Genomic DNA, 23,131 nt, shown 5'->3' on the forward strand with positions numbered 1-23,131 from the left:
TGTACAAAAGATTTATGTTTATTAATGATTCTACTAGAAAGACAATGCAAAACTACTTTGAGCAACAAAGATGCCTTTGCACAACAAAGATGCCAAAAGAGAGAGCTTTGGACTAACTCTCTGGTCACTATGGTCACCCAAAATTGTTTTGGTTTTTCTTTTGCCCCTCTGTTGAGAGGCTCTATTTGGATTTTTATTGCATTGACTGGGAAAATCTTGACATACTCAATCAGAGAACACCTGAGTTACTTTGCATATTAAATGCTTTGTCAAATACTAGAAATGGCAACCCATTCTAGTATTCTTGCCTAAAAATATCCCATGGACAGAGGAGCCTGGTGGGCTACAGTCCATGGAGTCGCAGAGAGTCGGATACGACTGAGCACACACATATCTAACTATTACACTGCATCCAGTCCTCTGAATGTAGGAAGGGGCAGCTGGTCACTGTAACAGTACTATATCGTGGGATTTTTGCTGTGGAATACTGGATGTCTGGTGGATTGTGTCCTAATGCCAATGCCCCATTTAAGTACCACGTGGTACTTATAATACCTTTAATTGCTTTCTGCAAAATAGAAACTACAGACTAATTATGAAATTCAGTCACAAATTTCTGATACATTCTTTAGATACACAGGAAAAATGTCATTTTGGTTTGTTCCTAATTTGTAAGTAAAGAAATCATATACAAATTGTGAAAAATTGAATTGTTTTCAAGAAAAGGGACTTTGGGCAGGGATTTGCAGATATTTCTTTTTTTTCCTCAAAAAAGATAATAAGTCTTGGCTATGTTTTATAAATGGGACACCCAAATGTAGCAGATCTTAAAAAAACAATGGTTCCGGTCTAATAGTCACATTTCTTTCTGCAAAGAGAAACAATTTCACATGGTCTAGTTAAGTTCTCAGGCCAGATTTGAAGACATTTTTGTCTTACATAATAACAAGAAAAATAGAGTGGTTTTGAGTCCAAACTTAATCAAACTTTTGTGTTTAAAAACCTCAACTGCTTCAGCCTTTTCCCAACTCGGAAATACTCCAAGGAAAGTTTGTGTTAGGGAGGCTGGATTTACGTGTCGAAAGTATACTTGAAAAAGTATACATTTGTCTATTCCTTTCACCTCATTTATTGGGGCCATATTGAATATTTACTGTATGAAATTAATTTTTAGTAACAGTATTCCAATATAGACCATTTATTATAAAGGAAATAAAATAAAGCAGTTACTATGACTGCTAGTTTTTTGAACATTTTCTAGTATATAATCTAAAATCAATCTAGAAATTATCTTCTAACAATGTCCTATGAATACATATTTGATTCTCTTTAATGTTATTAACAACATTGTTTACTTCATCAAAAATATATTTTAGTGGAGGAAAGTTGAAAATAAATTACCCTTCATTTTTCTATGAGATATAGTTTTCTTTTGAGTAACTAGGTTTTTGTCTTATGAATGCAGTAATTTATATTACTAATATGCTTTCTCCTTTAAGTTAATTGCCAAAACTGAGGACCAAATGTAGTCATGCATGTATAATTCACATTACTGAACATTTTTATGTGCTTATCATTATTTTACTTTTATCTTTCCCATAAGATATAATTTATATTATCTGATTAGCTGATGTATCAACCTACCTTTTATTACTAAAGGAGATATATTATTATAACCATGTCATTATTATTAATAATGGGAAGAATAATTATACTTCATTTCCAAGATGACTCTTTATCTACAATGTAAAATAACTGATCAACTTTTTTTAAAATACTGATACATTAAAAAATAGTCTATTTGTCTTGTCACCATTTATTTGACTGTATCAAAAATTCTTCTTCATTAGAAATTTACGTATAAGAAAAAGCACACTTTTTCTCTTTTATTTGTTGCAGATTTTCAGCATATATAATCGAGTCTTTTTCTTTTTTTTGGAGATTGTCAGCAGTAAAAGAAAATTTAGTATGCAGATGATGACTTCACAACGTGCAATTATGCACATAAATAAATTAGAACAAAATGATGTAGTATCAATCTTAATGAACACTGTAAAGCTGAGAGAAACATTAGTACAATGACAGGTCAATTAGTTGGTTGAGAATCAGTGATATTAGATTTACTAAGATGTACGTTAGAAATGGTGACCATAGAATGAAATGCTAAATCCACCCCCAGCCCCACAAGTATATCTCACACTTTATTTGACCACAAAACAGTTGAAAGAAGCTTCGTATCCAACCCAGCAGTTACAATCAGAGGCAGTTAAGGATCCATAAAAGGGGATCAATCTTCATGTGTAGCTTACCTTACTGATTTCCTTCAGAACAATGCCCAGATTGAACAAATTAAGATAATACAAAGTACTACATGAAAATGTTCCATATACACAGATTTAAAAACCTTACAGAAATAAGAAAAGCAATTTCATATCAAGAAGGTCTTCAAATTCCAGAAAAAGTATAGTCTTTTCCCTTGATTCCTCTAAAATACTAAATATTATAACACGTGATTCTCAACAAGTTACCTATTTGGTTATAAGAAGTAATATGAAAATAAAATAAAGAAGTAACATGAGACTTGTAGAATAACTTGCAAGTCCTTGTAAATCATCTCACATTTTCTTATTGACTTTAAATTAAGATTTTTGTATATAATAATATATTTCTAAATTTGATAATAAATTTTGCTTACATACCATGAATACTTAGTAATAAACAAGGATCCAGTTATCTCATATGAGACTTAGACTACTTTTAGTTGTGTATTTGGAGAAGGCAATGGCAACCCCCTCCAGTACTCCTGCCTAGAAAATCCCATGGATGGAGGAGCCTGGTGGGCTGCAGTCCATGTGTTTGGGTCCTCTGTTTATCATCTTTATAATTGAATTGTTGTAATAAATACCTATTAGAAATTCTGATTTTTAGATCTTCAAAATTAGCAGAATGTGCTTATGATTATGCTAAAACTTTCTAGAATTTCTAGTCTGATCATGAGGGTAAGCAACCAGTATAATTACAATTCTGTACCCATACAACCATTCTGTTTTTCACTTTCAGTACAGTATTCAATACATTATATGAAAATTCAACATTTTATAATAAAATAGGCTTTGTGTTAAGATGATGTTGCCCAAATATAGGCTAATTTAATGGTTCTGAGCATGTTTAAGGTTGGCTAGGCTAAGCTATGATGTTCCATAGGCTAGGTATATTAAATGCATTTTTAGCTTAAAATATTTTCAGTTCACAGTAGGTTTATTGAATGTAATCCCATTGTAAATGGAGAAAGATCTATATATATTTACAGCTCACTAATTCAGCTGTAACATCTATTAATTACAGTTTTATCGACAAAATATTGTAGACAACTTTGCAACAATTTTGTTTTCTGAACCTATGTTTTATTTACATTCCACAAAATAGCAATAGTGTAACTATTTACAGCTATTCTTCAAACATGTATAGAGTTGTCTATCCTAGGAATCAACATTGCCATTTTCAATTGCTGTTGGTAAGAAAAATGTCATTTTATTTCAAAATTTATATATTCTACTTCTGAAAGTCACTACAAAAATGAATGTATTATTTTCCACAAATCTTGTTTCCCAATATAGATATTATATAAGCAGATACTGGAGCTTTCTATTTTACGATGATTACTATGAGCATGATAAATTTTTTTGGTCTAGGAGATGTTTAGTCATTCTGAATGTCCAATTCTTTACTAGTCAAAGAAATAAATCAGAAGATTTTAACACAGAGATTGTTCTAGACTTGTAAGGTGAAAAAAATGTAACACTTGTGGATTTTTTTCTGCTTGATCTGTGCTGTTCATGCTTCAGTCAATTTTTTAAGCACCTCTTTTCATGGAGAATGCATCCTCTGAATGTATTTGCATTATGATTGCATATTGAAAATCCAATAATTTTTAAGCTTTATATAGTTTTCTTAACTCTATATTGTTTTGACTACCTCTTTCCTTGCAGTCTCTCTTCTTACTTTCAACATATTTGTTGTCTAACTTTCCTAAACTCTAAGGAACTTACTTGCTTGTACATGTCTCTATTAGTGAACAGATCAAAGAGATCTGTGCATTTTATTTATTTTTGTTATTGTTCTTTAGTCACTAAGTCATGTCTGACTCTTTGCAACACATGGACTGTAGCCCGTCAGGCTCCTCTGTCCATGGGATTTCCCAGGCAAGAATCCTGGAGTGGATTGTCATTTCCTCCTTCAGGGAATCTTTCTGACCCAGGGATTGAACCTGCATCTCCTGCATTGGCAAGCGGATTCTTTATCGATCCAAATATTTCTGTACTGAAGTCCTTATTTTAACATTTCATAGATGATAATAATAAATAAGATTACTGTGTTCCATTTATCTTTCATATTACCTGACACAGTATATTCACCTAAGAAGTGTTAAAATAAGGACTTCAATTCATAAATATTTGGTGGAAAACCTGACTTCTGGCATTGATATAGCCAGAGGTTCACAAAATTTGGTACTCCGTAAATATCTCTGGAATTTGTTTTCTCCTATATTATTACCTTTACCCTAAGGTGGTCCCATTCTCTGTTTTGGCAGAACAAACACCAACAACTTCAAGTCAGATTCCTACTAACTCAGCATCTTTAGCAGGAAGACAGATGTCATCTCCCATAACTTTCTACTTAAGTATTAGAATGGTCCCTGAATAGCCTTGCTTTGGTTATAGTATCTCAGTGGCAAAGAATCCGCCTACCAGTGTAGGAGATGCTGGTTCGACCCCTGGGTTGGGAAGATCCCCTGGAAGAGCAAGTGACAACAGTATTCTCACCTAGAAAATCCAATGGACTGAGAAGCCTGGTGGGCTACAGTCCATGGGGTGACAAAAGAGTTGGACACAGCTTAGTGACTAAACAACAAAAACCAGAACAGACCATATCTGTAGTAAATGGTGGAGTTAGTGGAATGGGGAATGCAGAGCCTGGCCAAGCCTTCATCAGTGTGGACAATGCGCTCGACGTGGTGGGTGGTGGCAAAGCCAGCCCCACCTCCAGTGACACATTGGGAAGAGTAGAGGGTTTAGTGTCCCAAAGGGAGAAAGTGCTACTTAGCAGACAGAAACAGCAGATGATCACTACATATCCTAAGGTGTTAGAAAATGGCCTCTAATAATCAACATGAAAAACTCATGTTTCTCTATAGTCCAATGATAATTACTTAGATAATACTAACACTAAATTAATACATTGTATAATGTTAAGTGGCAATCATTTGCCATTTGTTTTTATTCTTTGAAAATTTGTATCTCCCTCAAAAATACCTGTTACTATCTATGTTTCATTGAACCTGTTTTTTTTTTTTTCATTTTAACAAATGAGTTACAAAAAGATATCTATGCTTTGAATATGTAGCAAAGAGTTAAAATGTGCCTGTGGCTAAAGAAGACCAATTATATTATTATACTTATAAATGTATGCATAAGATTTCCATTAAGAAAGAAAAATGAAATGTAGCAAAGGATTTTTCTTTTTCTTTGATATAAATACATACATATCTATACACAGAAAAAGAAAAAAAGGAGAAGCATTGAGAGACTAAAAGATACACATAAACAGACATGCACACACACACACAATAAATCCATGAAAATATCTTGCCATTTTTCCAACTGGGTATATAAAAATTCAAAATAAGAAAATTAAATTCCTAGGCTAAAGTATATGTACAATCCCAAGTTATTCTATAACAGGCAAACTGTTACAAGTCAACTGTAAAAGTGCATGCAACAAAAGAAATATATATGGAGGGATTTTAATTTAAGATAGAGTGAAATGCTGTTTGGGCTTCCCAGGTGGCTCAGTGGTAAAAAAAAAGAAATCTGTCTGCATTGCAGGAGATGCAGGTTCAATTCTTGGGTTGGGAAGTTCCCCTGGAGAAGAAAATGACTACCCACTGCAGTACTCTTGCCTGGGAAATCCCATGGGCAAGGAGCCCGGCGGGCTACAGTCCTTGGGGTTGCAAAGAGTCAGACGTGACTGAGCCACGGAGCATGCACACAGGATACATTCTTTGCAATCAAGAGGCTATTTTAAAGAAGTATCTAACCAAAACGAGGAATTAGAAAATGATAAAGGCAGCAACTGATTTATTTAAAACCATGAACTTGGTGGCTCAGATAGTAAAGAATCCATCTGCAATGTGGGAAAACTGGGTTCAGTCCCTGGGTTGGGAAGATCCCCTGGAGAAGAGCATGGCAATCCACTCCAGGATTCTTGCCTAGAGAATCTCCACAGACAGAGGAGCTTGGTGGGCTACAGTCCATGGAGTCACAAAGAGCTGGACACAGCTGAGTGACTAAGCACACACAGATGAAGATAGTAGAAATGATGTTTTCAAGACTTGAGTTGTTTTTCCCTTTGGGCCATGTAGACTATCTTAGAAATCACACAAGTGAGTTAATTAAACAAATGTTTTCAAATTATCGTGATCTCTACTTCTAAAATTGACCACTATTCTATCTTCATTGAAAGCTTTTCTGACATGACATCCACAAATGACCTTTTCCTAAAAAAAAGTGTTTAATTTAGAATGACTTTACATTTCTCCTTACTTAAAGCATATATTTATGTCTTGTAAAACTCATCACCTTGTGACTTTAACAAATAACAAACCCCTTATTCTACCACTATACCATCTGGATACATGTTCATGGTAGCACTCGTTACTTTATTTAAAATGATTGTGTCCATGTCTCTCTCCCCTTTGTGCTATAAACCCTCAGAGCTCAGACTGTTTTCAGTGTTCCGTGCTTGTGTGGTGCCTAGAATATAGGAAGCACTTAGTTGGTGCCTTTTGAATAAATGACTGAGAGAGGGAGGAGTGGGTTGTGTGCATGTGTGTATTGTGAGAGGAGGGAGAGGAAGGGATGAGACAGAGGTCTTGTGCAGATGTTAATACTTGCACATCAGTGTGTTTAAGTGTATAAATTGGCAGATGGGGAAAATGGTCTGTTCACTCAGGATAATTCCCTTAAATATGCAAGATATATTTTTCTTCATTAGGTATGTTAGGGCTGTGTTGGAGCCTTAATAATCCCTAAGAACTCCCTAAGCCCCATCTAAAGTGTCCCTGGTGGCTCAGATGGTAAAGAATCTCCCTGCAATGCAAGAGGCCCAAGTTCCATCCCTGAGTTGGGAAGCTCCCCTGCAGGAGGAAATGGCAACCTACTTCAGTATTCTTGCCTGGAAAATCCCATGGACACAGAAGCCTGGTGGGCTACAGTCCATGGGAATTCAAAGAGTCAGACATGATTGAGCAACTAACACTAAACTGTTGTTATTTCCATTTCTATAGGGTTTAAATAAACAGTGCCTTAAATGTGCAGTATTCTGTTGTGATGTGTATCTTTAATATTAACTGTTATAAGCAATGAACCAAAGTCAGGAGTTTTTGCTGATTAACAATAAATGATTTTTACAAATGTTATTGTAACTGGCCCTTGTTGAAGTTGCTACAATGAATTTAAATCAGGAACAAAGAATGTTTTATTGATCAGCATCTCCCTTCCTGCTAAGCCAATCAGTCACTTGCCTCTTGAAACCACAAAACACTCCAATAAATATTCAGGGAAGACCCAGTAGTAGGTCTTAAACAGGAAGACATAGACATATTTCATAAACAGGAAGACATAGACAAGGCTTTATATATTCTACTTGTCTTTGGCAGGAAGTTTGAAGAACAGCTTGAAATGTATGGAAAGACCTTGCCCAAGGCTACCGATACGAATGACTACCTATGTGGAGAAATTCTTTTTAATCAGTAGATTATACAACAAGATCGTAAAATTCTTGGTGGTTCAGCAATTTGCCAAAGCATTTCTGTAGGTTATCCTATTTGCAAACAGTAAAAATATCTTTCTAACTTCCTCCTGCCATTTGCCTCATTTATTTAATCCCAGCAATTCTATGGGAAATGTATCCTTCACTAAAATTGCAAATCTCTTAAGTGTTTTTTTTTCTTACTTAATTGAGAATAATAATAAATAAGACAGGAGATATAATTTCAGTTATTATATCCTATTTTTAAATGTTGGATCCCAAAGCATCAGCTTTCCTTACAATTTTTGTGAAAATTTTTGAGTAGAGTATGGACAGAAAGTCTGTTTATAATAAAAACACACACAGGAGATATTGCATCTCTGAGAGGTTCTGCTCTGAATTGGTTTTGATATTGTTCTGTCAGGCTTCAGTGTGTTAGCTTCTCTTAACCAGAAAAAGTATTGCTAAAATGTGGGAATTTTGTCATATAAACATATTAAAGATATATGATTTCTACTTTGCACAAGATTGTTTTAAGAAAAATAAAGGGTGAAACTAATGGCAATATTAATAATCAAATATTTTCTCAAAACAATTAGTATCAAGTGTTTCTTTCAGCAATTTTTTTAGAGGAATCATTACATCCTTCAGTCAACTATGAAATTGAGTCATGATCTTTCAATCATGTCACTGGATTTTTAGATAGCCTTCTCACCTAGATAGCAAAGCATAGGTGACATATTAGGATCTGATGTGATTTTCTGGGAGCGGTGATTTAACTTGGTATATAAAATAGAAACAGATTTATTTTCCATGTAGCTCTTGTACGTCAGTTTCAATACAACTTTAATTTTATTAGCCGTGGGGGTAAGAAAAATAAAATAAAACAAAGAAGTATGATCCCAGCAAATGCAGCTCACAAAAGGATTTAAGTGAGGAAATATAGTAACAAGAAAGAAAATTAAATGTAATAAACATTTTCCCCAAAGAGGAAACAGTTGATGACATAAATATGTTTTTTTTTCTCCTACATAAAAGAGGGCACAAAAGTGAAATGAGGAAGTTTATCAAAAAACTAAGTTTAATATGATACGATTAAGCAGTAGAAATTAGCATAGCTAATATCTTAGTTGCGGTTGTCCTTTTTATTCAAATCCACTTGCCCATTTCCTCAGTTTTGTGTCCATTAAACCAGAATAGAAAATATTGACTTCAAATATTTGAAGTGTGTCTATATTAATAGCATTTTTTCTACTTTGCCTTTCAAATATCTGTATGCATAATATAATACTAATTAGTAGAAAAAAACAACTTTGGCCAACATTTTACATTTGTGCAATCAAAGCATCCTTTGACACAAGTTGGCTAAGATATCTGCAGCCTGTGTACCTTGCCATGCTCCCCATCTGCTTTGTTCTGGAGTAGACTGTGTCCTTTTCTTTTAAATTGAAAGGTGAGCAGTAGCTGGTTGCTTTATGTTCAGAGTGCCAAGAAACTATCAACCAATCTACATTTAAATCTAGTAGGACTTTGTGGACTTCCTGGAGCACCAGTGATACCGGGGTCTTCAGCAAGACTGTGAGGAGCAGGAGTGATCAGAGAAGTTTTACTGTACAAAGTGCTCTTTCCAGTCAAATCTAAAGAGTCAGTGGCACTAATCAGAGAAGGCCAAGGAACTGGATTAGCTTTAGAGGAGACTCTAGGGACGAACAAATCTGGGGTACTTAAAAGATTTAACCCCCCAGAGGGGCTGGAAGAGCTGGTTTCCAGAAATCCCAGAGAGTGTCCAGGGCTGTCTAGACTGGTAAGAAAACTCCAAAAACTGCAGGTCTTTGTAGACCCTCATCTTTAAGCTATAGTAATGTACTGGAGAGAGTTAAAGAGGACACTAACAAGGTAACAGACAGCATATTTTAGGATACCAACCACCGTATAGAAAACACACTGAGGTTGGGATAGAACGTGGAAGAGCTCAGCTGAGCTCTCCTCCAGGTGCTCAGATGAGAGGTTGCGAGAGCTTAGAATAAGGCAGTGAAGACTGACTTGAGAAATGGTAAAGGGACAATATTGATGGAACTCTTGGGCCCTCTGCAGCTTTCAGCCACTGATGTCTGCTGATTGACACAAGCTGGATAGTCCTAACCACTTTCTATGATTAAGACTTATTTTTATGTGCCCATATTAAAGCTTGGTAACATAGTGGCTTCTTCTGTAAGAATCAGTGCACATTCCTCAGTCCTTGTTCTGCACACTGATACACTGCTTCTAGCTTTCAAATCTGAGTTCATATTGCACCTCCACCCCACCTTACTTCAAATAGAAGGTTTAAGCTGAGACTCAGTGTCTTCATTTCCTCTTCCTTTATAATGCCCCTTCTGTATGATGGTATGATTACCAAAACTACAAAGTATGTTTATGTTTTCTGCCTAGTGTGTGCCTATAATATTACCAAGCAAATGAAACTAAGTACTTTAGTTGTTCAAAAGGTGTGTTCAGAGCTAGAAGTATTCACAAATGTTAAAAGAAAAAAAAAAAAGAAAGACTAGTAAAGAAGTTGTCTCACTATTGAGGAAGAACATTGATAAAGTTATTGAAAGAATCTAACATTCTAGGGTTGTAATATACAGAGTAGACATTACCAGATGCCTTAGTTTCTCAAGATATGACACTTTGTTGCCAGGAGAGGAGTGCATCGGATGGCATCACTGACTCAATAGACATGAGTTTATGAGTAAACTGTGGGGATTGGTGATGGACAGGGAGGCCTGGTGTGCTGCAGTCCATGGAGTCGCAAAGAGTCAGACACGACTCAGTGACTGAAATGTACTGAGGAGTGCATTTTGAGAAAGAAGAAGCTATGCACCATAAGGAATCTATTTAATTTATAGTCTCATAGCTAACCTACGAAGATGTTTTGATACGTATTCACATTTTAAACCTAAGAAAATTAAGCCACAGGAAATTTAAACAGTATTTTTGATGGCATGGAGTTAATTTGGCTTGTGAAAGAGGAAAAACTTACCAGAAATCTAGTTGACATAATATAATAAAGCCATTAAATTTTCATAAAGAAATCTCTACCCCTTCCTCAAATTCATATCAATGCTGTAGAATGATCTGAGAGACATAATTTCCTTATGTTAGTTTTCTTTATCAAAATGACTGCTCTTCTACTTTAAGACCTACTTCAGTTATCACTTGTCTATGCTTATTTGCTGGCATATAAAAACAATGTGGTTCCCTTAATATTTATGTATATATTTAGTGAACAATTTATGCTCATTGTAAAATAATCAAGAGATTCATATAGCAAAAAAAGACAAAATGCACCCATGATGTCACTCAGTTCCATTCAGTTCAGTTGCTCAGTTGTGTCCAACTCTTTGCGACCCCATGGACTGCAGGCTTCCCTGTTCATCACCAACTCCCGGAGTTTACTCAAACTCATGTCCATTGAGTCGGGGATGCCATCCAACCATCTCATTCTCTGTCGTCCCCTTCTGCTCCCGCCTTCAATCTTTCCCAGCATCACATCTTTTCAAATGAGTCAGTTCTTCGCATCAACTGGCCAAAGTATTGAAGATTCAGATTCAGCATCAGTCCTTCCAATGAACATTCAGGACTGATTTCCTTTAGGATGGACTGGTTGGATCTCCTTGCAGTCCAAGGGACTCTCAAGAGTCTTTTCCAACACCACAGTTCAAAAGCATTAATTCTTCTGCACTCAGCTTTCTTTATAGTCCAACTCTCACATCCATACTTCACTCCTGGGAAAACCATAGCTTTGACTAGACAAACTTTCTTTGGCAAAGTAATGTCTCTACTTTTTAATATGCTGCCTAGGTTGGTCATAGCTTTACTTCCAAGGAGCAAATGTCTTAATTTCATGGCTGCAGTCACATCTGCAGTGATTTTGGAGCCCAAGAAAATAAATAAATAATGTCACTGCTCCAAAATAATCCTATGGTGTATAGTTATCTAATATTTTTATGCATATACATGGAAATGTTCAGTGGTTTTTGTTTTAGAAATGGAATTATGTAATAGATGCCAGTTTATAGTTTTTCCTTCAACAAAATATTGTGAACTTTATTTTAGCAGCAAAATAGTAATGTTTATATGATTTTTAATAGTTGTGTGGTTCACCCACATAATTTCTGACAATATATTATTTACTATAGATGAGTTGTCAGTAATTGTATGCAAATGTATATTATTTCACAACATAAGCTTCAAAAAATGCCAAACTGGGGGAAGACATAGATCAATCATATATTAAAGCCTAGCACCATCAAGAGAGACTATGCCTCTCCAAACCCAAGTAACCAATATGTGAACTCAGAAACAACCATCAGTCATGTCTGTAGGCTAATACTTCTAACAATTTTTTTCTTCAGATGTTATTAGTTGGGGAAGATTTTGTTTTCTTCCTCCATCTAACAAACTCATACACATTCTTCAAGACCAATTTAAAATGTCTATTTCTATGGCCCAATTTTTTTCAGTTTCTCCTGGAGAATGTTATTTCTCCCTCCATACATTCAAACACTGAAAGTACAGACTCCACTCACAGACTTTATCATCCTAACATGTTAATTTCTTCCACAAGATGGCTTATTCTTTAATGTCTGAGGTTTTCATTCCTTACTGTGCTCCCAGCACTCCTATACAGTGTTCCAAACACTGTATTTATTATTTATTCCAAATAAAGCTGCAAGGTGTTTATAAAGGACTGTCAAGGTCATTTTGTTATTTAAATGACTGACATTGTCCTTACACCACTACACTTGTGTGACTTGTTAGAGTAAAGAAATGCTTTCATTCTCTGTGGAGAGCTGCAACTCTTCTAAGATCCCCAAAGTTCCCTTACTTCTCCTTAAAAATGTTTTCCTTGGGAACCCTGAACTTCCATGGATCCAAGTACTACATGTTTTTTTTCTAGAACAAAAGTTCTCTAGGAACCACTTGCTCCAGCGCATGCCGTATTCTTTTCTCACGTTTCTCAGGCTCTTCCAGCTGATGGTTTTAATCATGCTGCTGCGCATAGATATGTCACCTTACATGTCCTAGTGGACCCTTGTCAGATAGACCAAATCAGAACGGTACCTGTGTTAGAGCTTTGAGAAAACACATCCAGAGATTTGTTGCTGTTGTTGTTGCAGTTACATGTTTTTTCTTCATTTTAAGAAAGTTATACAGAATGAAGTAAGCCAGAAAGAAAAACAGCAATACAGTATACTAATGCATATATATGGAATTTGATAGATGGTAACGATAACCCTATATGTGAGACAGAATAAGAGACACAGATGCACAGAACAGTCTTATGGACTCTGAGGGAGAAGGTGAGGGTGGGACGTTCTGAGAGAATAGCATCGAAACATGTATATTATCATATGTGAAACAGAACACCATTCCAGGTTCGATGCACGAGACAAATGCTCAGGGCTGGGGCAATGGGATGACCCAGAGGGATGGGATGGGGAGGGAGGTGGGAGGGGGGTTCAGGATGGGGAACACATGTAAACCCAGGGCTGATTCATTTTGATGTATGACAAAAACCACTACAATATTGTAAAGTAATTAGCCCCCAACTAAAATAAATAAATTTATTTAAAAAAAAAAGGAATGTGTATATAACCAAATCACTTTGCTATATCACAAGAATTAAGAATCATGTAAATCAACTATACTTCAGTAGAAATAAATAAATAAACATTAAAAAAAAAAAAAGAAAGTTCAAAAACTAATTTTAAAAGGTCATATTTTTCTCTAAGGCAATTACTGAACTGCAATCACTTATAAATTCTATGCCCACTGAATATGGAGCAAGCCTTGCCAAAGTTTCCTATTTTTGTTAGGTTGTTTCTGTTAACTGAGTAAATGAAGTGCAAGATATGCTGATTCCTTGCTTTTTTAAAACCCCTGAGCTGAATTGAGAGCTTTGTGAGCAGTGGTGACTTTTGAGACAGGGCCACAGTGTGTTTGTGGATAGACAAGGGTCACCTGAGTACCCCTGACACCCTTGAGATCTTTTCCTGTTTAGACTTCAGGTTTTTAAAATTTTAATCTTCATTAACACAATGCAGTGACCATTACAATACAGTAACATAATACAATGTGACCATTGTTTTATTTATTCTTTGACACCAAAAATTATTTAGAGAGTTAGTTGTTAAAAAAAAAAAGCAACCGAGGTATCTGGTGGCTCAAAGGTAGAGAATCCACCTGCAAGAGATGCAGTCAGGAAACACGGATTTGTTCCCTGGGTCGGGAAGATCCTTTGGAGAAAAGAAATGGCAACCAGCTCCATATTCTTGCCTGGAAAATCCCAATCTACAGGGTCACAAAAGAGTCAGACACGACTGGATACTGAACAAAAACTACAAAATCCAGTATTACAAAAAATATCCACAATGATGCAGAAAGCTTCTAGTTGACTGAAGTTTTATTAACACAGTTATAACTATTTGATAAAAAGTGTTTTTATTCTTTCTAAAACAGCTTTATTGAAGTATAATTATTATACAAAAACTACAGATATTTAACACTTACATTCTGATAAATTTGCACATATGCAGTAACCAGGAATACCTTCTCCCCCAGTCAAGGGAACACATATATTCAACACCTCTCAAAGTTTTCCTGGTTTCTTTTGGGGTTTTGATCTTGTTTTGTTTTCTGGTTTCTTTCTTTTTTTCTTTTTTTTAACTATAGCTTTTAAAAGAGTAAAAAGAGACATATTTTCAGTGTAATAAGTTTTTTTTCTTAGTAACTTTGAAATCTGAGTCACCTAAATTTTCATACTTACTAGGAAGTTTTATTCCACCTTGAAAATTAGAATGATACATAAGTGCAATCTTTTGAACTGCGTTATAATCTTATTTTCTTTAAAAATTATCTAAAGATGTCTTCTCATAATTAACTTATCCAAGTTTGCTAATGAAGTTAAACATTGTTTTTATATTTGTTGATTATTTGCATTTTCCCCCGTTCAGTTTCACTCTTGCTATTACTTCTAGAGGACTTAGGGTGAGTGGAGGGAGAAGAGAGATGAAAAACAAAATGAGAGTTTGCAACGTGAGAAGAGAAATGAGTGGGGAGAACAGGAGGAGGACTAGAAACTCAATTCTCACACCTTCCTGTGAACTAGGCTGCCTTCATTCCCCTGGGCTAGATCCCTGCAGCCATGAAATTAAAAGACACTTGCTCCTTGAAAGAAAAGCTGTGACAAATCTAGACAACGTACTAAAAAGCAGAGACATTACTTTGCCAACAAAAGTCCATCTAGTCAAATCTATGGTTTTTCCAGTAGTCATGCATGGATGTGAGAGTTGGACCATAAAGAAAGCTGAGCGCTAAAGAATTGATGCTTTTGAACTATAATGTTGGAGAAGACTCTTGAGAATCTCTTGGATGCAAGGAGATCCAACCAGTCCATCCTAAAGGAAATCAGTCTTGAATATTGACTGGAAGGACTGATGCTGAAGCTGAAACTCCAATACTTTGGCCACCTGATGTGAAGAACTGACTCACTGGAAAAGACCCTGATGTTGGGAAAGATTGAGGGCAGGAGGAGAAGGGGATGACAGAGGATAAGATGGTTGGATGGCACCACCAACTCAATGGACATGAGTTTGAGCAAGCTCTAGGAGATGGTGAAGGACAGGGAAGCCTGGCGAACTGCAGTCCATGAGGCCGCAAAGAGCCGGACACAAATGAGTGACTGAACAGCAACAACGAGGCTAAATTCCATTGCTACCTGCTGCTCAGTTATTGTAGGGTCAGGCTCATTATTTTAGAAGGCCTCCCTGGTGGCTCAGCACTAAAGAGTCTGCCTGCAGTGCAGGAGACCCAGGAGACAAAAGTTTGATCCCAGAAAGAGTCCCTGGAGTAGCAAATGGCAACCCATTCCAGTATTCTTGCCTAGAAAATCCCATGCTCAGAAAGGCCTGGTGGGCTGTTAGTCCATTGGGTTGTAAAAGAGTCGGACATGAGTGAGCAAGAAAGCAAATATTACTTTAGAGCTTGACTCCTTTTAACTCTAAATTGATTTATTTTGATCAGTATCTCATTCCCCAATAATCCTTTCTAGAGACTCCAAGGGAGAAAGGGTCATTCTGGATTATGGAGGTTTCTCATTTGATCTGGAATGTCAATGAAATGATAACTATATCTCATTTTTACATAAAATAGCATTGTAAATACAGTGTTTAATCATTATTGATAGAAATTCCTGGAATATAGAATATGGTATTTTACTTTCACACTGCAGTTACAAGCAAACCTCATTTTATTGTGCTTCTCTTCATTTTGCTTCACACGGTATTTTGCAAGTTGAAAGTTTGTGGCAAGCTTGTGTTGAGCAAATCTGTCAATGCCATTTCCTAGCAGCATTATTTTTTAATTAAGATGTGTACATTTTTTGATATAGTACTGTTGCAGACTTAATAGACTACAATATAGTGCAACCATAATTTTATAAGCATTGGGAAGCTAAAAAATGTATATTACTTGTTTTATTGTGATATTCACTTTCCTGTAGTAGTCTAAAACATAACCCACAGTATCTTTGAGGTATACCTGTATTCTCTTATTATTTGTAAAATATCTTTAATTCCAGGCAATAGACATTCAAAAGCAAAAATTACATTTCATCCAAAAATATCAAATATTCAGAATTTCTAAGAGTAGAGACAATATTAGGGCTTCCCCTGGGCTCAGTGTTAAAGAATCCGTCTACAATGCAGGAACCACAGGAGACATGGGTTTGATCCCTGGATCTGGAGGTTCCCCTGCAGGAGAGCACAGCAACCCACAGCAGTATTCTTGCCTGGACAATCCCATGGACAGAGGAGCCTGACAGTCTACAGTCCACAGGGTCGCAAAGAATCACACACAACTGAAGTGACTTAGCATGGCAGGACACAGAGACAATATTTCTGGTTCCAAGAATATTCAGATCCCTAGAATGTGATACACACGTGTAGTATGAATTCTCTAGCTTCCCTTATATTGCCTATAAAATACCAGTCTGTTTTTTTTTTTTTTTTCTAGTCTACTTTGAAGAAACATGTTCACCAGCCTTCTAGGTACTAACTTGGTTTCCTAAGAAAGGTGTAGTGACTATGGACCACCTATACATAAGTGTAAACTAATAGTAAATCCTTCCACTCTGTGAATAAGACATTCTTTGCATTTCAGCAATTAAAGGCTAACCCCCTAAATGCAAGGCAAAAATCCTATTAGTCTAGCATGCAATTTGTTTGTAGTAGTTACACAAATTATTTTGAATGGATAACCTGGCTTCTTGAATAAAGTTATCTGTCGATTCTCTCCCAGGCTTATATTCATTGCACAAATGAATTAAATTTTGTTGTTAAAAATCTCAACTGGGGGTTAGAAGGAAATATGACACATTGCTGTCATTGTTTATCCCCAAGTCGTGTCTAACTCTTTAGCAACCCCATGGACTCTAGCCCACCAGGCTCCTCTGTCCATGGGATTTCCCAGGCAAGAATACTGTAATAGGTAGCTATTTCCTTATCCAGGCGATCTTCCTGACCCAGGGATCAAACCCGTGTCTCCTGCATTGCAGGCAGGTTCTTTACCCCTGAGCCACCAGGGAAGTCTTTGTTGACACATTATTTCCTCTCTAATTATACGTGATGATTTCTCTTTTAAATGCAGTTGACCCTTTAACAACATGGGAGTTAGGGGAATGGACCATCAGCACAGCTGAAATCGAATATAACTTTATAGTCAGCCCTGGGTACCTGGTTCCTCTATATCCTTGGTTACATATATCCAGACAGTGTAGTACTGGGACTTTTACTATCGAAATAAATCCACATGTAAGTGGACCTGTGTATTTCAAGCCTGTGTTGTTCAAGGATCAACTCTATAATGTTTTATCTGAAGATGTGTGAGAGAGAATGCCAATCATAAAGATGCTATTTTTAAAACCTAAAGATTTTAGCAGAAAAAAAAAAAAGAAATTGAAATTGGGATTTGAATTTTTTGCTGACTTTTTTCTTAGATGTTCAAGTTTTACAGTTGAAGAATAATCTTCAAATTATTTGATTGTTAGAATACAACTATTCAAAGGCATTATTTTAAAAATAACTCTTGGTGGAAGGCATGCTGTTAACCTGTTCTTAACAGCCCCCAATGCTTCAGTAGTTATCTTTTAGCTACTTGTTCTGAGACTGAAAATCAACAGAGTTATTTCATTTACTTTTTTACTATATAGTCTCTCAAGCACCCATTTTCAGTGCCTTTTTGTATGTGATATTTTTATCTCTTTTTTGTTTAATGAAGTATTTTTACAAGCTGTATTGTGCATTTTATTTTAATGACCTAAAAAAAAAAAACCTATCAAACTTTGTTTTTAATTTGCTATCAAAAATACTCAACTTAGAATTTGCATTTACCAGTTCACTGTGTTGGTAATAATCAGCAAAAAGAAATGGTAAATACGAGGAAATGCATCTTTTATGGTTGGACAAACCCATCAACAGGAACAAAATAAAGCTGCCTCTCTTTCTTACATAAACTTGAGAAAGCATCTGTCTTACTATAGACAATATACTTCACCAACCATGGAAGAATTTATTTCCATTGTCACGATTTACTTAGTTGGAAAACAGCTCTTACCAGCTTGCGAGTTACTTATTGTTTTTAATAAAGGAAGCTTTTCTTTATGGAAGGCAATGGGCTGCAGTAGATAGTAGTTTGATACAGTAAAGATTCTAAAACTAGAGCTTTCTTAACTATTTCTTCAGTGCTTAAATATCATCAACATAAAGTCAGTTAGAACTAATGACATAAAAATCCTCTCAATATAAGCAGCATGGGAAAAGACTGAGAATTTGAAATCAAGAAATATGACTCTTACCACTGTCAAAGTTGAATTGAAATTGCAGCTAATTGCTTGGTGGAAAGGGAGCAAGAACCTTATTCAGCACATGGCAAAATGAAATTTAAAAGAGTACAGTTATGTTACAAGAAGAATGTAGCAGATTTAACTCAGAAGAATTCCTTTAACCTCATATTCAAGAGTAGATATTTCATTGAAACTAATCAAAGGTTTGGGGAAGGCAATGGCAACCCACTCCAGTACTCTTGCCTGGAAAATCCCATGGACGGAGGAGCCTGGTAGGCTGCAGTCCATGGAGTCTCACAGAGTCGGACACGACTGAAGCAACTTAGCAGCAGCAGCAACATTCAAAGGTTATGAGTTCAACAAACTGGGTATTCATATTTCTCATATAATTATATATTTCAATAGACAGCCAAAAGTGATTATCAACAGGTTGGATCTATTTCAATGAATGGGTGGGTTACACAGAGAAGATTTGTAGATGTGATATTTATCTACATTTAGAGAACGGTCTTTGGATGATTGGACAGGAAAATATAGGAGATATTAAGTGTGGCACTGAGCACAAAGGATTGCTTGAGATATTTAACCGTTACATTTTAGAGGCCTATTGGTAGGAACAAAGAAAGGTACAGTGTAAGGAAGTAGTAAATAAACATGCTGTAGTCGTGGCTCTGCTGGCCTCTCTAAGGGCACGAGCCGAGTCTGTTTGTTTCAGCTCCTCGTGTTCTCATTCCCACAGGGCTCAGCTGAGATTCTCACAAGGCAGCACTGAATTTCCTGGGAGTAGTTAGCTGGTGCGTGGCAGCTCTGAGACCCATCCAGGCACCCGACACCAGATGCCCCTACTTTAAGGAGAGGAAAATCTCCTTGATGAGGGTGAAGTTCTTATTCTTGGATATGGTTCTCTGATTCATGGTTTTCTCTTGGCAAATCATCTGGGTCTTTGCTTTGAAGTCTGAGACATCTTCATATTTCTAAGAAATGACCTGTATGTTGTTACTGTTCAGTTGCTAAGTCATGAACTCTTTGTGACCTCATGGACAGCAGCAGGCCAGGCTCCTCTGTCCACCACTGTCTCCCAGAGTTTGCTCAAATTCATATCCAGTGAATCAGTGATGCTACCTAACCATCTCATCCTCTGCTGCCCTCTTCTCCTTTTGCCTTCACAAGGAGAATTTAAAACGAAATCGCTTTCCCAGGGACTTCCCTTGTGGCTCACTGGTAAGGAATCCACCTGCCAAAGCAAGAAATGTGTGTTCGATCCCTGGGTCGGGAAGATACCCCAGAGAAGGAAATGGCAACCCTCTCCAGTAGTCTTGCCTGGGAAATCCCATGGACAGAGAAGCCATGGGATCACAAAAGAGGCAGACATGATTTAGGAACTAAAACAACCACAGATCTTCCCTAGGCAGTTTCTATCTCACAGAAGTTTAAGGACTCCAAATTTTCTTTCCATTGCAAACTTTCTCGGTAACTTTTAGTCCAATTTGTAAAACTCCATATAAACATGGAGGGTTTTCTATGTACGCTTCACGTTATGAGTCACTCCATTAGGCAAAAATCAGACTAAGAATTCTTTTGGAAACTGGTCTCATTCTACTTTAGGTGGTGTCTCTGGTTTTTGTGGAACAATATTCTTAATATTCTCAAAAGACTCACATAGTTGACAATGCTTACTCAGTGCCATCTTAAATCTTTGTGAGGTTTTTTCCTTTTATAAAATTAATTTTTATTGGAATATAGTTGATATAGAATATTGTGTTAGTTTCTGTTGTACAGAAAAGTGGATCAGTTATACATATACATATATCACTCTTTTTAGATTCTTCTTTCATACAGGTCATTATAGAGCGTTGAGGAGAGTTTCTGTGCTAATCAGTAGGTTAGCCATACCCAGGTTTCCAGAGAAATTACTTCTTATCTTGAAAATTTCTTGCAGCCTGGGGCATCTAGAAATAGGAATAATGTTATTGTCCAAAACAGCACCCTACATCACCATAGTTTTTACATCACGGTCTTTTATATTCAAGATGAAGAATCAGAGAATGAAAGATTGGCATTAGTTCGTTTGGTTCAGTCAGTGCGAGAACTGAAATTAGAATCTCAGTGTGTTCAGTTAAAGAGCCCACATGATATCCAACAAACCAAGTTGGCAGTTTCCTGATTCAGCCCCATGAACACTTTTTTAATTTTATAATTAAAAATTTAATTTTATAATTAAATTTTTAATTTTATAGGTAAGCCCTATAATTTTATAAATAGGAATTTAATTTTATAAATAGTAGTAATGGGTAAAAAATATCTGGATGTGTATAACTACAGTCTCTTTACTGAATATTGGGTAAGAATGGTAACAGTTTGGTGTCACAAAGTACAGAAGAAAAAAATCTACTGTGAAGTACATATTATTAAGAGTGAAGATTAGCTCTCAACTTGAGTTCCCCAGAATACATGGACACAAACATTTGAAATAAATCTTGAATGACTTGAATTCTTTATTTTATCTAAATACATTTCAAGATGTTTGCAAACAGATTATCTCCCTGCTCTCACCTGTCTCACCCCATCCATGCCCCCTTAAATTTCACAATAAAGTTCACTCAGTGGTAAACAAAACAAAACAAAAACAAACCAGTTTTTATTATAGTACCTCATTTCTGGTAGGAAGGTTAATGGTAACTGGTTGTCTTCCTAATGAATTGAAATTGTCAAATAAACAAAAACATTTTGTAAGACATCTAGAGAAAAACCACAGGTTATTTATTGGGAACAATCCAATTTGAATAATAGTAAATTTCTTATTCCCTTGTGGCTCAGCTAGTAAAAAATCCACCTGCAATGTGGGAGACCTGGGTTTGATCACTGGGTTGGGAAGATCCCCTGAAGAAGGGAAAGGCTACCCACTCCAGCATTCTGGCCTGGAGAATTCCATGGATTGTATAGTCCATGGGGTTACAAAGAGTTGGACACGACTGAAGGACTTTCAGTTTCACCTTCAAATTTCTTTTCAGAAACCATGGAAATCAGAAAGGAGTGGTACAATGTTTTTTCACATACTGAAAGAAAACATAAACCCAAAAATGTAAAACCAGTAGCAATATTAATTAGGTGTGACAGGTCCCTGAAAACATTCTCAGATAAAGAAAAACAAAGATAGTTTGTCACAGGCATACCTATCCTAAAGAATGGCTAAAGTAAGTTCTCTAAACAGAAAAGAAATTATTTAAAAAACAAACTTTGATACTTCAAAAAGAAAGAAAGAACACAGTAAGCAAAAATATGGGCATATATGTTTGGCTTTCATTCTCCACTTGAGCATTTAAATTATATTTGACAGTTGAAGTGAGAATTGTGAAAATGTCTTTAATAGTTTTTAAATGTATAGAGGAAAAATTTAAAGCAATTGTATTGTAGATGAAAAAAATTTAATGGGACGTGCAATGTCTCCATTTTGTTCAAACTAGTGAAGTGTGGACACCTGCGGACTGAGATAAGTTATGTGCATATAATGTAATGCCTAGAGCAAAGAGTTAAAAGGTTATGCAAAGAATTACAATCAAACACACTACAGACAAATAAATATAAGATCTTTACACATTCAAGGAAAATAGAAAGGCAAGAAAAAGAAATGAACGAGAAAGAGAACAATAGAAAAATTTAAATGTAAGACTTAAGCTCTAACAAATCAATAACTACATTATTACTAAGACAGTGGTTGACAGCGTGGGTTAGTAAACATGCTTCCACTATACTCTGTGTACAAAAAAACTCATTTCAATTATAATGATTTATACAGGTTTAAAGTAAAAGGATGGGAAAAGATATCTGTAAAGATATCTGTAAAGATGTAAAAATTTTAATAAAAGAAAAACAGCTGTGTTAATATTAAATAAGTCACAATTTAATTAATATTACATAGACTTCCCAACAAAGAAATTTACCAGAATAAGTGAAGATCTTTATATGATGGTAAAGGGTTAATAAAATAAAAGGACATACAATAAAAGGACATTTAAAATCTTTTCAGGAATAGTTTCATATCCAAAGATACTAAAGTATAAAAAGCCATGAAAAATGAAGGCAAACATTTTTAGCCATTATCTGCAAAAAGGATTAACTTTTGACAATGAAAAACCGTTACAAACTGGTGAGTGAAAAACATTGAAGTCTTGAATAGCTACATGGACATAGGTTACAAGCGGGTAATTTTCTCTAGATCAGAAGCTAATGACCAGTATAAATACATAAAAATGTTCAACCTCACAAAAGTAATTGAATAAATGCAAATTAAGAGAAAATGTAATTTGTTAAGCTAATGGAATAAAGGAAGATTAGTAAATTGACTTGAAAATCCACAGACATGTTGTAAAAACATGTTTATTATTGTCATTTATCCAATGAAATAGACATACAAATACTTGTGATAAATTTATAACA

The 23,131-nt window shown here is 35.7% G+C and overlaps 1 protein-coding gene across 28 annotated transcripts in view; it reads left to right on the forward strand.

Moving 5' to 3' along the window:
* LOC145518172 (uncharacterized) overlaps positions 1 to 23,131 on the forward strand; it is a 1,384,210-nt gene that overhangs the window by 1,003,766 nt on the left and 357,313 nt on the right. For 24 of the 28 annotated variants that reach the window (XR_014062685.1, XR_014062699.1, XR_014062715.1 and 21 more), the window contains exon 1: positions 19,775 to 19,915. The exons of the other annotated variants lie outside the window; for them this stretch is intronic. The gene's annotated coding sequence lies outside the window, so the exon portion shown is untranslated. Of the gene's footprint in view, positions 1 to 19,774; positions 19,916 to 23,131 lie in introns of those variants that run through there. 28 annotated transcript variants of the gene reach the window in all.

This window comes from Giraffa tippelskirchi, chromosome 8 (genome assembly GCF_054371585.1).
Source record: "Giraffa tippelskirchi isolate mGirTip1 chromosome 8, T2T-mGirTip1v1.2.pri, whole genome shotgun sequence".
NCBI lineage: Eukaryota > Metazoa > Chordata > Mammalia > Artiodactyla > Giraffidae > Giraffa > Giraffa tippelskirchi.